This window comes from Tachyglossus aculeatus, chromosome 4, assembly GCF_015852505.1.
Source record: "Tachyglossus aculeatus isolate mTacAcu1 chromosome 4, mTacAcu1.pri, whole genome shotgun sequence".
In the NCBI taxonomy this organism is placed as follows: Eukaryota; Metazoa; Chordata; class Mammalia; order Monotremata; family Tachyglossidae; genus Tachyglossus; species Tachyglossus aculeatus.
In genome coordinates this window covers 104,960,596-104,976,550 of record NC_052069.1, presented here as the reverse complement: position 1 = coordinate 104,976,550, position 15,955 = coordinate 104,960,596, and the positions used below count along the sequence as shown (strand labels likewise).

Here is a 15,955-nt window from a genome sequence, read left to right as displayed (position 1 = left end):
CCTCTGGAGTGGTACGTTGGCCTGTCCCTGAAGCAGCCCAGTCCCTGCCTCTGTGCTTTCCAGCCCAATCTGCAGTCATTTCTTCGTGCATATAGTAAGCACTTAACAAATACCTTAAAAAAGGGGAGGGGCGGTTTTTGCTGAGAAAACACAAAGAACAACAGGGAGATCCTGAGACAGTGGCAGCCAATGATGGGAGGGGAGAAAAGGAAAGGGCAGAAGGCAGTGGGAGCTTCTGTCATGGAAGAGACACTTTCTGTTCCCATTCCAGACTTGCTGGCTCCTGTGGCCAATGCTGGAGGGCAGGGAACATGGAACAACAGGAGCAGAGTCACTGGGGAGTATAAGAAAAGTATCTCTGACATTGACATTCCATGAACTCAAGAGACTGAAGGGAAGGAATTGTGCTTACCTGCATCAATCAATTATATTTATTGAATGCTTACTGTGTGCTGAGCACTGTACTGAGCCCTTGGGAAAGTACAGTATAACAGATTTGAAGCAAGAAATGTTCAGTAGACTTAAGGAAGAAATTCCCGGCTGACAGGAATGACTGGAGCAGCCATCGGAAGGAGGCAGTGGAGTTTCCCGTTGACACAGATGAGCTGGGCGAAGGAGCTGGGGGCGGGCAGTTTGAGGCCCCTGGAAATCTCTTGCAAGAGAGGCCTTGTGTTTTCCCCTCATGCTGCTGAGGGAGGTGGTAAAAAGGTCTTCCCTTACACAAGTCTGTCCTTATTTCCCCTGGCTGGAGTAAGAAGTGGGTGGTCAACACTGTTGGTGATTACTTTTGATGGCGTCAGAGCTTGGGGTAGAGAGGCAAGGGGAAATGGACAGCTCCCAGAAGCCATCCTGGTCCTACACAGGATGGAAATAAGCTGGCTCTAGACTCTCTGATCACCTTGATGTTTCTTTGTCATCATTCTGCAGGGTGCTGGTTTGACCCAGACGGATTACCGAAGTCAGCAAATCAATCAGTAGTGTTTACTGAACACCTACTGTGTACAGAGCATTTTATTAAATGCTTGGGAGAGTACAGTAGAATTCATAGACCTGATCTCTGTCTTCAAGGAATTCACAATCTAGTACGGAAGAAAGATGCTAAAATAAATTGCAGATTGGAGGAAGACGTAGCATTCAAAGATATGTACTTTGAATCTGGGAGCTGACCATTTCCCTCCACCACTCTCCGCCCCCATGTTCTGACCCCATCAAAAAGGAATCACCAACAATGTAGACCAACCCCTTCTTACCCCAGCCTGGGAAAATTAGGACAGGTTTGTGTTAGGGAAGACCTCCCTCAGTGCTAGAGTGCTAGAGGTGTGAGTAACCAAGTGCTTGCACTTGTACTCTCCTAACCACTTAGTACGGTACTCCATAAACAGCACTCAATAAATATGATTGATTATTAGGGGATATGGAAATTCTGAAATGGCAGTTAGAGGGATATATGATGGGAACTTTAGAAGTTAATCAGGGAAGGCCTCTTGGAAGAAATGAGATTTCAGAAAGGGTTTGAAGGCAGGGAGATATGTAGGGGGGTGGGCACGAGCTATAGGTTGGCTGTGGGAGGGATGAGAATGAGTCCCAGTGAGTAGATTAACTTGAGTGGAATAATAATAATAATTGTAGTAGCTACTAAGCACTATGGGCCAAGCACTGTACTAAGCACTGGGATAGATGCACATAATCATGTCCCTCATGGGACTCACAGACTACATAGGAGGGAGGACAGGTATTGAATCCCCATTTTGCAGATGAGGGAACTGAGGCACAGAGAAGTTAAGACTTGCCCGAAGTCACAGAACAGTCAATGGGTGGAGCCAGGATTAGAACACAGATCATCAGACTTCCAAGCTCATGCTCTTTCTACTAGGGCTTGCTGCTTCTCTAATAAAGTATGAAAGCTTGGGTGGAGAGGGGAGTATATAAGTAGAGAGAGAGAGATGATTGAGTGCCTTAAAGTTGATGTTTAGAGTTTCTGCTTGATATGGAGAGAAGTTGGAGGTTTTGAAGAGTGGTGAGTCAGAACACTGTTTTAGAAAAATGATCTGGGCAGCACATTGAAGTAAGAATTGGAGAGGGAAGAAGCTGATGCAGTAGCAAAGCCAGGCTATGACAAGTACATGGACCAGCATGTTGGCCATTAGGATAGAGAGGAAAGGAATGACTCTGGAAATGGTGTGGAGGAAGAACTGACAGGATTTTGGAAAGAAGGAGGTGTTGACTGAAAATGGGTATTGAAAGAAATGGAGTCATGGATAATGCCATGGTTGAGAGCTTCAAAGATGGGGAGGATGATGTTGGAGTTGTCCTCTGTGTTGGAAAGGTTTTTTTGTTTTGTTTTTAAGGATAGGGTAGATGTTTGGCATGTTTGCCAGCAGAGAGGAGGTTGCTATCAGAGAGTGAGAAGTTGAAGGTGATAGGGAAGGAAGAAACCTGTACCTAAGTGTTTGTATAAGATAAGGAATGAGGTTGAAAGTGCAGATTCAGGAGCAGATTTTGAAAAACAGGATGGAGATATAGGCAATCATTTGGTAGCTTATATTGAGCACTTTCTCTGTACAGAGCACAATATTAAGCACTTGGGAGAGTACAGTAGAATATGTAGACACCATCCCTGCCCTACGAGTTGTACAATCTAACACAGGGGACAGACTTTGAAATAAGTTACACTTACTTTGTGCCAGGCACTGTACTGAGTGATGGGGCAGACGCAAGATAATTAGATTGGACACAGTCCCAGTTCCACATGGGGCTTATAGTCTAAATTCACCTCTCTTCATGAATCCTCATGTCACAAATGGATTCTTCTCCTAAAAACCTGTCAGGGGACAAAACACCATAAAGACTTCTAGATGACTGTAGAATGTACAGGTATTACCTGTACAGAATGTACAGACTGTAGTATGTACAGGTAATAAGGGAAGCAACCAAGTGTGAGGATATGTCCGTAAATGCTGGAGGGTAGGGTGGGTATCCGTATTTTTGGAGGATACTCAAGTTCATAGTCAATTATATTTATTGAGCACTTACTGTGTACACAACGCTGTACTAAGCACTTGGAAGAGTACAATATAACAATAAACAGACACAGTCCCTGTGCACAACGAACTTATAGTCTAGAGGGTGACATGGTAGGGCAAATTAGGCGGGAGGGAGATATGAAATCTTAGCCATTTGGAGCCAAGTAGGGCTTGGGGACATTATCTGATTTAACCACTTGCCTCTAGTCAGGTTAATGATGTTCTGCTTAGGGCAGATGGGTCCTTGGGAATGGAGCCTGCATGTTCCTTTGATCTATTAATCAATCAGTGGTATTTATTGAGCACTTGCTGTATACAGAGCCCTGTTCTAAGCACTTGGGAGAGTACAATACAAGAGGGTTGGTAGACACTCTGTAAAGTACAACAGAGTTGGTAGACCCATTCCCTGCCCACAAGGAGCTTATAATCTAGAGCTTACAATCTACAGTCATCTACAAGTCTATATGGTGTTTTGTCCCCTGACAGATAGGTTTTTAGGAGAAGAATCCATTTGTGACATGAGGATTCATGAAGAGAGGTGAATTTAGACTATAAGCCCCATGTGGAACAGGGACTGTGTCCAATCTAATTATCTTGCATCTGCCCCATTACTCAGTGCAGTGCCTGGCACAAAGTAAGCACTTTACAAATACCGTTTTTAAAATATTACATCCTTTGGGAAAAAAAACCCTCAACTGGGAGCTGAGATTTGTGGGTTCTAGCCCTTATTCTGCCTGGGGTTGTACTGGCCTGTTCCTCAGTCCTCAGTCCCCTGCTCTGTTCAGTGGAGAGACTGTCACATGCCCTGAGCCCGGGCACTATGGTGAGACCACCCACCTGGCATGGGCCGACCCAGCATCAGTCTACTCTGAGCTGGAGGCAAGTTCCAACTGCTACTGTGTCCTTGCTCTCCCCTGGAAGTGAACCATCTGAGCGCCCACCCAGCCTCCGTTGTTTCAGGTTGGCAGGTTCCTTGGCTTAGCTTGTTGCCCCTCAAGCTAGGTTAGACTGCCTCCTGGTCAAACCAGGGGAAGAAAAGTCACATCCTACAGCACTGGTTGTCTCTCTCGGGAAGACTCCCCTCCCTCCCCCATGAGATCCTGGAGAGACCTGCTGGGTTGGTGAGAGAGAGGATCGGGAAATGAATCAACAGACCTGGGTGAGTGTGAGATTTGGATCCTCACCTGTACTTAAGGGAAGGGAAGAAAGGCTCGGGAACTAGAGGGCTGATGAGCACAGGAAGAAATTTCAGTCTGCATTAAGGGCCAGGCCCCAGCGTCCGGGGAGTCACTGAGCCCAGGCCATCCTGGCGTGGCTGTATAGACATCAGGACAGCAGGGAGGCAAAGACACTGGCAGTGATGCAAGGCCTTCTGGGTTCCTTAAAGGCCTGGGCAAAGAACAGCTCCTGGAGAAAGCCAAAGTAGTGAAAATTTGGCTGCTCTTCTACTTCCTCCTTTTCTCTCTCATTCATATTATCTTCTTCTTGTGTGTCTCTTGATGCTTTTTCCTACATATTTTTCTTCAATTCCCCAGGGTGGCTTGGTGGAAGGAGCACTGGCTTGGGCATCAAAGGACCTGGGTTCTATTCACAGATTTGTCACCTGTCTGCTGTGTGACCTTGAGCAAGTCATTTGAGCAACTCTCACCCATAAAATGGGAGTTAAATCCTCCACCAGCCTACCTAGACTGTAAGCCCCATATGGGATGGGGCTGTATCCAACTTGATTATTTTGCGTCTATCCCAGGGCTTAAAATAGTGCTTGATACACAGTAAATGCTTAGTCAGCGGTATTTATTGAGCACTTACTGTATGCAGAGCACTTGTACTAAGTGCTTGGGATTGGTAGACACATTCCCTACCTACAAAGAGCTTACAGTCTAAAGTGGGAGACAGGCATTACCGTAAATAAATTACCGATATGTAGGTAAGTTCTGTGGAGCTGAGGGTGGGGTGAATACCAAATGCCCAAAGGGGACAGATCCAAAGCAGTGTGGCTTAGTGGAAAGAGCATGGGCTTTGGAGTCAGAGGTCATCATCATCATCAATTGTATTTATTGAGCGCTTACTATGTGCAGAGCACTGTACTAAGCGCTTGGGAAGTACAAATTGGCAACATATAGAGACAGTCCCTACCCAACAGTGGGCTCACAGTCTAAAAGGGGGAGACAGAGAACAAAACCAAACATACTAACAAAAGAAAATAAATAGAATAGATATGTACAAGTAAAATAAATAAATAAATAAATAGGCTAATAAATATGTACAAACATATATACATATATACAGGTGCTGTGGGGAAGGGAAGGAGGTAAGATGGGGGGATGGAGAGGGGGATGAGGGGGAGAGGAAGGAAGGGGCTCAGTCTGGGAAGACCTCCAGAAGGTCATGGGTTCAAATCCCAGCTCTGCCAATTGTCAGCTGTGTGACTTTGGGCAAGTCACTTAACTTCTCTGTGCCTCAGTTACCTCATCTGTAAAATGGGGATTAAGATTGTGAGCCCCCCGTGGGACAACCTTATCACCTTGTAACCTCCCCAGCGCTTAGAGCAGTGTTTTGCACATAGTAAGCGCTCAATAAATGCCATAAAAAAGTGCATGTATGACCCAGAAGGGAGAGGGAGTCAGGGAAAAGAGGGCTTAATTAGGGAAGGCCGTTTGGAGGCCTTGACAAATACCACAATTACTATTATCCTCCAAACTCCTCCTCCCCCCTCACCTTTTCCCCCTCTCCCCTTTTACCTCCTAACTTCCCACCCCACAGCATGTTGGGGAAGAGAGGGGGAAAGAGTCTGGAATGTGCCCTAACAGAGGGAAGGGGAAAAAACCTTTATATCTTTGATGAAAATTGGGTTCCTCTCCACAATGTTTCCATTCCAGGATTTTTGGAGCCTACATCTATCAGAGCTTTCTAAATGTTTATTTTAAAAATCAGTCAGAGAAATAACCAAATCTGAAAGCCTTGGTTGGTGAAGGGGCTCTATGCCTTTAAATCGTCAACGGCCCCAAATTGGCTGCTGTCCCTTTAAAAACACATTACATAGCGTTAGAATATAGCCTTTGTCTGGTGATGATTGTTCCCAGTGGACAGGGCTGGAACAGTTTACCAGGAAGCAGAGGGTTGGAGGGCACAGGGCCAGCGGCGGCAGCAACAGTCTCCAGCCTGGGCTGTTCAGACCATACAAGGAGGCGAGCAGGCGAGCGGCTCCCACATCCCTTCATTTCCTGTCCTTACAGGCCGGAGTTTGTGTTCAGATTTCTCATTGCTCCAGAGTTGGAGGGAAAGGACTAAGGGATGGTGAGTTTCGGACTGTTTTTCTAGACCTACCCACCGCGTTCCATTCTGGTAGAGCCGGGGGCCGGACAGGGATGGGGAAGGAGGATAAGGGAGGGAAGAGAAAAATCTGTGACCCTGCCAGCACCACTGTAGCTTATGAACCTTCCTCTCACCCCACCTCAGTGCGATGGGCTTAGCTGTTTTCCTTCTCTGAGTTGTTGCAGTTTGTTTTGAAACCGAAGACCTTAGTGTGAGTTCTTCCCTCTACGTTTGCCCAGACGGACGGGCTGACGTATCCCAGAGCAGCGTCCCGTCAGGCTAGGAGCAGATGGATGGTTTCTATTCTACAGAGAGAATGGACAGGGAATGCCAGAGTCGGGGGTGGTGGCGTTCAGTCCCTCAGCTTCTCCTGCCCCAGACTCCGGCATATGCTTTCAACAGCTCAATGTCATGGCCACTCCGTTCCCCCCACCCAAGGGCCGACACCACCGTGGCCACTATTCTCATCTTGGCCCCTTTTCTGAAATAAATAGCAATGCATAGCAGAAAGCTAAATTAATTTGGACCTGGACTAGTTGAACTCATCCAGAGTCCGGCTAATGGAATGAGATTGTATTTGGCTTTGCCGGTTGCTGGCCTGGTTTGGTGGGGATGTGGCCAAGCCACACTGGGGCTGGGGATGGTAACTGGCCTTTCAGCTCATTGGCTTTCTACATGATTTCAATCTGAAGGGTCCAATGTCCCACCTGACTGTAAGCTCACTGTGGGCAGGGAATGTGTCTGTTATATTATTGTTATATTATTAGTACAGCACTCTGCACATAGTACGTGCTCAATAAATATGATTGATATAGCTTTTTGGCTTCCCCCAGCCAGGAGCAGTTATGATAACCAGAGCAGTCTGTCCAGTGATCTGGACATTATTATAGGAATGGCGTGGCTGCAAGGATGGAAAAAAACCCAAAGGCCCGTATTTCCCCGGGCTGCATGAACCCATCATGAATGAGGATTTGAACCCGTCACTAACGGTGAAGAAGAAAAGCTCTATGGCCCTGTTGTGAGTTTCCCAAGTTGAACAATGAGGGGCCCCATATATTGGGACTCTTAGCCCCTTCACAGGGAAGTCAGATGAGGTAGCATTCATTCACATTTGTCTCATTCTTTCTCCCCTCTCCACCCCCAAAATCCCAGCATCCCCAGCTGAGCTGTTTGTGTTATTTACCTCCTCTATCTCTAAAGATCACTCCCGGGTGAAGGCTAAGGAGGTGGTGTGGACAGATGTTGGCAGGCCAGGCTCCAAGAATGCAATTTCCCAAGCTCTGTATGCGTTTAAGCTCCCCAGCTTAAATATCTGGAACAGCCGTCAAAAACTAGGTCACTCCACTCCGATATTGTTGAATCCTGTTCAGGAGCCGTGTCCTGCCTAAGAGATGAGAGGATGCCCCTTCTTTCAAGAAGATGAGAGGAGTGTCAGGTAGTAGTAATGGGGCACCTGGCCAGAGCTGCCTGCCCCTGAGAGCCTGCAAAGAGGTGGGTGGAGCCGGGCACCTTCCTGGGCATAAACAGCATCCTGTTTGTCCTTATTGTCTAATCAGACTGGGACTCAGAGCCGCACAGGTGATTGTCCCCGCTGCTCCATCGGGGATGGTCTCTCTGTGGTGTTGCCCTACCTGTGGGTAAATACAGCAACTTTTTGAGTGTCTAGGGAGTCTGCACCCAGTTGGCGAAGAACAGAACATTCTGCCCTCTCCGGTCCTTTGGGCTCAGTTGGGTCTCCTGGGTTCCCATCACATTGAGAACCCAGCATGCTTTTAGCCCCCACATCTTTATTTTCCTGACTGGATTTCCAAGGTTTCTTTCTCAGTTCTTGTGGCCTCACCTGGGAAATGTCTCTTCCCATAGCTTCTCCACCACTGTTTTTTCTGTTATTCATCCGTGTTGTCTGTAAGGGCTTTGGAGACGGACTCGAGCTTCCTGGAGATAAATAGCTTGTGGGATGGAGAAGGATTTGCCCCAGCACTTAGAACAATGCCCAACCCTTAAAATGGTGCCTGGCACATAGTAAGCACTTAACAAATACGATTATTATTATTTGTCCCATTCTGTTACTTTTCCTTCTAGTGACCCCCCCGGGAGTTGAGTTTTGTTCTGTCCAGAATATGAATATGTGCACCCTCAGAATAGTCTGTCCTGAGGATCTCCTGTGGGCAGAGCAAGAGGAGAAGGAAATGGGGTTCCTGTGTCCAAGGGTCTGACAGTCTGTTGGAGGGGACACAAATGCATCTACCTACACTGTACTGGGTGCTGGTGGAGGGAAAGACATGGTTTCTGCCCTCCCAGATCTGCCTGTCCAATCAGATGGGCGGACACATCCAAACACAAAGAGACAAATAACAGTTCATTCTGATGGGTCCCCCAAAACATCTCATATTACCAATTAAAATAAAATAAGTTGTGCCTTGGTTGTAAAATAGAAATTCGGTGATGGGGGAAAATCCTAGGCTTATTTAAGCATCTATCCAGAGTCTAAAGAGCAATTGAGAACAGTACACCATCTGAAGGATTTTGTGATTAGGGCTGTCACCCATATTGGGGCAGATTCAATGCTGATTTCAATCTCCTGCTGTGCTCTACGTATTCACACGTAAGCTCAGACCCGAAGGGAAGCCTTTTGAGCATCTGTATTGATGCCAAAATATACTTGTGGGGTTCCCAGCTCCGCCACTTGTCAGCTGTGTGACTTTGGGCAAGTTACTTGACTTCTCTGGGCCTCAGTTCCTTCATCTGTAAAATGGGGATTAAGTCTGTGAGCCCCACGTGGGACAACCTAATCACTTTGTATCCTCCCCAGCGCTTAGAACAGTGCTTCGCACATAGTAAGCACTTAATAAATGCTATTATTATTATTATTATTATTATTATTATTATTCCTCCCCATTACTGAGTTTCTGTTTTACATGAATATCTCAATCCGTTACATTTTTATTTCACTTCAAAATCAGGGATATTTTCTGGGACCATGCCATAACAAATTAAAAACAACACAAGTGAAAGAAATCTATAAGCATAAATATCAGTAAAAAACACAAATACCAGAAACCTATAAACCCAGGATACTCAATGGTCATTTTTTGACAATGGCTAATGCTCTGAACCAGCCCCCTCCAGGCTTCCCGCAACAATTAGAGGACAATCAGTCAATTGTATTAAATCAGTCAATTATATTTATTGAGTTCTTACGATGTACAGAGCACTGTACTAAGCACTTGAGAGATTACAATATAACAGAGTTGGTAGGCATGTTTCCTGCCCATAAGGAGCTTACAGTCTAAGGGGAGTTGACAGTCAAGGTCAAGCTTTCTGAGTTCTTTTGGCTGTGGCAACCTTAGAACGGGCTGGATGTCTCCCAGCTCCCACAAGTTGCACGTTTTGTGCTGTTCCCTCTTTAGTGCCAAGCAGGAAGAGTTCTCATCCTGGCTTCACCGCATGTCTGCTGTGTGACCTTGGGCAAATCAGTTAACTTCTCTTTGCTTCAGTTACCGCATCTGTAAAATGGAGATTAAGATTGTGAGCCTTATGTGGGACATGGACTATGTTCATCCTGATTAGCTTTTATCTACCCCAGCACTTAACACAATGCCTGGCTCATAGTAAGCATTCAATGAAAATCATAAGAAACAGTAATGGACTGTGCCTGACCTGATTATCTTGTATCTTCCCCAGTGCTTAAAATGATGCTTGACACTTTGTAAGCGCTTAACAAATACAATTATAAGCATTATTATTGTGATATTAATAATGGTGTCCATTCCTAACCCCATGAGCCCCCTGTCTCCAAACTCAGGTTGACCTCACCACTGCTGCTTACTACTAAGAGTAATTGTGGTAGTTGTTAAGCACTTACGATGCACCAAGCACTGTACAATACATGATAATTAAAGCCCCATGTGGGCTCCAATTAGACCACCACATGGGGCTCATAGTATAAGTAGGAGGTAGAACAGGTATTAAATTCCCATCTTGCAGATGAAGGAACTGAGGCATAGAGAAGTTAAGTGACTTGCCCAGGGTTACCAGCAGACAAGTGGCAGAGCCAGAATTAGAACCCAAGTTCTCTGACTCCCATGCCATGCTCTTTCTACTAAACCACGCTGCTTTTACCTGCACCAGAAAATTGAAGATGTTCCAAGTCAGGGATCCAAGGGAACACCTCAGTGGGCTCCAGGGCAATGGTGAGACCACGCCCAGTTGAATTAAGATAATAATGCCTTGTGCCTGTGTTGTGCTCCCCCCCCCCCCCATCCCCTTCTCCTTCAAAGTGCTTCCACATCAATTTTATCCTCACAACATCCCTATGAGGTAGGGAGAGACAAATATTATTAACCCCATTTTACAGATAAGGAGACTGAGGCCCAGAGAGGTTAAGTGATTTGCCTACAGTCACACAGCAGGCTAGTGGCAGAGCTGTGACTATAACCCAGGTTTCCTGATTCCTGATGCTGTGTTTTTCCCACTAGTTCACAGGGCCTCCCTTAAAGGGAAAGAGCAAGGCCAAGTAGGGAAACAGCGTGGCCTAGTGGATAGAGCATGCGCCTGGGAGTTAGAAGGACCTGTGTTCTAATTCTGCCTCCGCCACTTGTCTGCTGTGTGACCTTGAGCAAGTCATTTTCTCTGTGCTTCAGTTATCTGTAAAATGGAGATTAGGTCTATGAGCTCCATATGGGACAAGTACTGTGTCCAACCAGATTAGCTTGTATCTATCCCGGCGCTTAGGACAGTGCTTAACACGTAGTAAGCACTTTACAAATACCATCATCATCATTACTGTGTATTCACATGTTCAAGACTACACCTTCTACATGCTTACCCTTTTCTGGAAAGCAAGAGCCAAAAAGAGAGAAATCCACCAATCTCTGCATTCTTATGAAATCTCAGCACACAAACTCAATTAACCGCTCTTCAGTGACTGCCAAAGCCTTCCCCACATATGTATGAATGTGCTATCACTAGGCACTAAAGAAGTTTCAGCCAAGGAAAGTTGAATCTTCAAAGAAAATTCTTTGTGAAGAGGGCAGCGCCCTTGAACCTGCCTGCTAAACTGGCCCTGAAGCCAGAATTGGGGCATTCCTTTCCCTGAAGGAATGAGGGGGAACTTTTTATTTTCTTGAAGCATCGGAAGGCCCAACACAAGATGAAGTTGCTGGGAGATAATTCATAAAAAGCTAATTTATAATTTGCCAGAATGTAATCCTATTTGATCAGTGTCATTCAGTTCCTTTTTCTTTTAAAATTCAGTGCACTTAACTGTTCTACCGAGGTTTATGAATGTTTAAAAATTGCTTTGCAGCCCCTAAAGTAATTTGACAAGTCTGACAGCTATTGATTAAAAACCAGAAATTATTCAGACTGCAGGATGACTAGGGGGATTAGATGGAAAGGGTTCTTTTTTTTCAAATGTGAAAGGAAATAAGATGTAGGAAGGTAAATATGTCCATGAATATTGTTTTGAAAAATCCATTACCACTGTGAAATTAAATTGAAATGAGATATCTGGTCTGGGATGAGGAGATTAAATCTTGGCCTTACCATGTGGGGCATCAGGAACATGTAGAGCCCAGGTTCTCACTAGCATCTGGGGCAGTCCTGCCAGGGTATTGATCTGGAGGCTTGTGCCGTTGGAGGGGAAACCACATTAACCATTCATTCATTCAATCACATTTATTGAGCACTTACTGTGTGCAGAGCATGTGCTAAGCACTTGAGAGAGCACAATATAACAATAAACAAACACATTCCCTGCCCACAATGAGCTTATAGTCTGGAGACAAGAAGTTTACAGTCTGATCCTGAATCCAAGCCCTGGGATCCCATTCTTTCAGTTCATTCGGTCATATTGAGAAGGTTAGTGTTAGAGGAGCGAAATGTGTGGGCTTGGTTGTAGTAAAACAGTAACAAGGTGAGGTAGGAGGGGGCAAGGTGGTAGAGTGCTTTAAAGCCAATTGTGAGGTGTTTTTGTTTGATGTGGAGGTGGATGGGTAACCACTGGAGTTTTTTGAGGAATGCGGTGACATATCCTGAACATTTTTGTAGAAAAATGATCCAGTCAGCAGAGTGAAGTATGGACTGGAGAGAGGAGAGGCAGGAGGCTGGGAGGTCAGCAAAGAGGCTGATGCAGTAATCCAGGTGGGATAGGATGAGTGATTGTATTAATCCCGATAATGCACTGCCTGGAAACACTCAGGCTGCAACTGTGCAGGGTCTGATGCTGGGCCAGCAGAAGGTGGAAAAGTAGAGCACTTCCCTTGTCTGGCTTTAAGAAGTGAGCCACTCTGTCTAGCCTGCCCTGCTTGGAAAGCCGAGGGATCTGCAGCTTGCCACCATGATAAGGGGGCCAGTTGACCCCTGGCCCTCCCCTTTGCCCTGCCTAGAGAGGATCACAGTCCTCTCCTTGGCTCTCACCACCTGCTGCAAAGAACTCTGATCTCTAATCAAAGTTCATTTCTAGGATGGGCCCCAAGCAGCCTGTGGTGCTCCTGGCCCTGTTAAAAACTCTGCTCCTAATGAAGCTGATCTTCTGGAAGTGGGTCAAATAAACATTAAACTAAAGGGAGAAAAGACCTTGGAAAATGTACAAAATGAGGCAGGAAGACCTGCTCCTGGAGACCAACCACAACTCAGGGATGTATCCCCATTCCTGGGCCACACTGATGTCCAGGGGGAACATGTTGTTCTCGCTAAAACCTCACCTCACCCACAGAGAAAATTTGCAATCACCACAACCCCCTCCAAGCCCTGACCCCAGCCACCACTGATGAAATGAGTTTTTCTCACGTGGCTCCTGCAGCCAGAAAGGTTGACGGCTGAGCCCAGAAGAGGAAGAAATTCGTGGGTGATTTCTCTCCTCCAACCTCCCATATTGAGCAGGAATTTCCCCTCTGCTCCCTGCTGCTCCCTTCCTCCCCAAACTGTCAGTCCACCCTGACGTTGAGGTTGTTTTCCCTGAGCCACTGGCAGGAGGGTTTCCGTCCTTGCAGATTAGTTTATTTTTCCTCCGCTTGTTTGCCAATCACCCCACCCAGCCCACTCTGCCCTACGGGAACAGCCGAATCCTTGGCCACTGCAACGGCTGCAACTGCAGCTGCTGTAGCTCCACCTCCTGCATGGGGCCTTTCTGCAGAGTGGGAAGGTCTCTGGGATGGAGAGGAGAAGATGGTGGCTGGCTTCCCACAGTGACTGCTCTCTTTCAGCCCTTGTAGGACTGCCCTCAATCAATCAATCCAGAGTAGAGTTGGTAGACACGTTCCCTGCCCGCAGTGAGCTTACAGTCTAGAGGGTGTCAGTCTAAATAGGGAGATCTTTCCAGGCTGCATTCAGGTCAGATTCCAGACTGTTGTCCGGTTCTTAGCTCTAGGCTCCACAACTGAAAGGAACCATGGGCACCTCGGAGAGAAAATAGAGGAGAAAAGCAGCACAGTGAAGTGCAAAGAGCACAGGCCTGGGAGTAAGAGGAACTGGGTTTTAATACTGGCTTTGCCTCTTGCCTGCTCCATGTCTTTGGGCCAGTTACTTAACTTTTTTTTTTGCCTTAGTTCCCTCACCTGTAAAAATGGAGCTCAAATACCTGTTCTCCTTCCCCATTGATTGTGAATCCCATGTGGGACAGGGGCTGTGCCTGATCTGCTTATATTGTGGCTACACCACCACTTAGGTCAGTGCTTGGCACAGAGTAAGTGCTGAACAGATACCACAGTTATTATCCCTATTAGTAGGGAACCAGAGATGGGGAATAGGGTTAAGGAACTGAGAACATTCCACCTGGAGAAGAGGCACTCAGAATTACGTAGAATACGGTGACCATTGAGAATAGAAGAGGAGGAGATGGGCAAAACAAAAAGGCCTGATCCAAAGTGCAAAGAATTACAGCTAAACATAAGGAGGCATTTCCTGACAGGAACGAGGGGTAGACATTGAGATGGGTGACCAAGGGAGAGTGAAGATCTTCTTTGTCTGGAGGCCTTTAAGAATAAAGGGGGATTTCCCAAGCACTTAGTATAGTGTTCAGTTGTTCAGTGTACAGTAAACACTCAGTAAATACCATTGACTGACTGTCATTAGTCAAGGGGGTTTAATAATAATAATAATAATAATAATAATAATGATGGTATTATGCACTTACTATGTGCCAACCACTGTTCTAACTGTTGGGGAAGATACAAGGTAATCAAGTTGTCCCATGTGGGGCTCACAGTCTTAATCCCCATTTTACAGATGAGGTAACTGAGGCACCGAGAAGTTAAGTGACTTGCCCAAAGTCACACAGCTAAGTGGCAGAGCCGGGATTGGAACTCACAACGTCTGACTCCCAAGCCCGTGCTCTTTTCACTAAGCCATGCTGCTTCTTCATGTTCAGGAACTCCCCTGCCTGAAAAAAGAGGGATGGATGAGATGTAAGCTCCTCGTGGGCAGGGATCATATCTACTTGGTTGATTGATGACTTCAACCTGAGGATTGCAGGAAACAAGTAGGGAGGAGAGCTCAGCGACCCAAGGAGATTGAGGGATAGAAGAGTTTGCGCTCAAATGACTCCAGATTTAGTTCAATCTCATTCTGACTGTGAGCTGGGAGCCCCTCCCTGGTGTCCACATCCTTGGGTGGAGACTAGTATTAGTTTACCGCTCCCTGAAAGGCAAAAGAGCCTAAGATGAAGCGATGCCATTTTGGCTCAGACCAATAGTCTCTCCGACTTTGTATCGTGTCTGACAGTGGCACCAGCATGCTTGGAATCATGTGATGGTTACTCCCCTGGACATCCATCCTAAAGTTTAAGGCTGAACCATTTAACATCCACGGATCATGTCCCTTCTCTACATGCCTAATTCACTTTAGTAACCTATCTTGTATCTCTTTCTCTCTCTAAATACATGTTTGAGAAAGCTAGAACACAGGCCTGGGCGTCAGAGAACTGCGTTTCTAATTGTGGCTCCACTACTTGCATTCATTCAGTCGTATTTATTGAGCACTTACTGTGTGCTCAGCACTGTACTAAGCACTTGGGAAGTACAAGTTGGCAACACCACTTGCCTGCTGTATGACCTTGGGCAGGTAACTTGATTTCTCTGTGCCTTAGTTTCCTCATCTGTAAAATGGGAATTCAAAACCTATTCTCTCTTAAACTGTGAGCCCCCAACGTGTGGCAGGGACTTCATCTAACCTGATTAATCTACACCTGCCCCAACACATAGAATAGTGCTTGACACACAGTAAACACTTAACAAATACTATAATTATTATTAATATTAGAGATTATTAATATTAATATCCTCTTTGCCCATAGCTGGGGAGGTGGTGTGAGTATTTCCCTTCTCTGAAGGGCTGCTGAGCTGCACCCAAAATCTGGATCAGAAGTAACCTTTAATTGGAATGCAACTAAGCATGGGAGAGAAGGCTGGGAGTTGGAGGTAGAGAAACCCACATTAATGGAACCACACTGTGGTTTTTCAACTTGGATTTGTCCTAATTCATTCCCCAAATGATAGTTCAATATTGCCTGTGAATGAGTCCGTCTCTCTCTCTCTGCTTTGGTCTCTCTGCCTGTCTTCTCTGCCACTTGTCTAGTGTGGGCCCTTGGGTAAATCATTTAACTTCTCTGTGCCTCA

General features: G+C 46.0%; 1 protein-coding gene across 8 annotated transcripts in view; it reads left to right on the top strand.

Annotated features, from left to right (window-relative positions):
• The window catches only part of LOC119927380 (DAB2 interacting protein), a 257,379-nt gene that overhangs the window by 151,326 nt on the left and 90,098 nt on the right, over window positions 1–15,955 (top strand). The window contains exon 1 of one of the 8 annotated variants that reach the window (XM_038746015.1): window positions 6,169–6,320. The exons of the other annotated variants lie outside the window; for them this stretch is intronic. The gene's annotated coding sequence lies outside the window, so the exon portion shown is untranslated. Of the gene's footprint in view, window positions 1–6,168; window positions 6,321–15,955 lie in introns of those variants that run through there. 8 annotated transcript variants of the gene reach the window in all.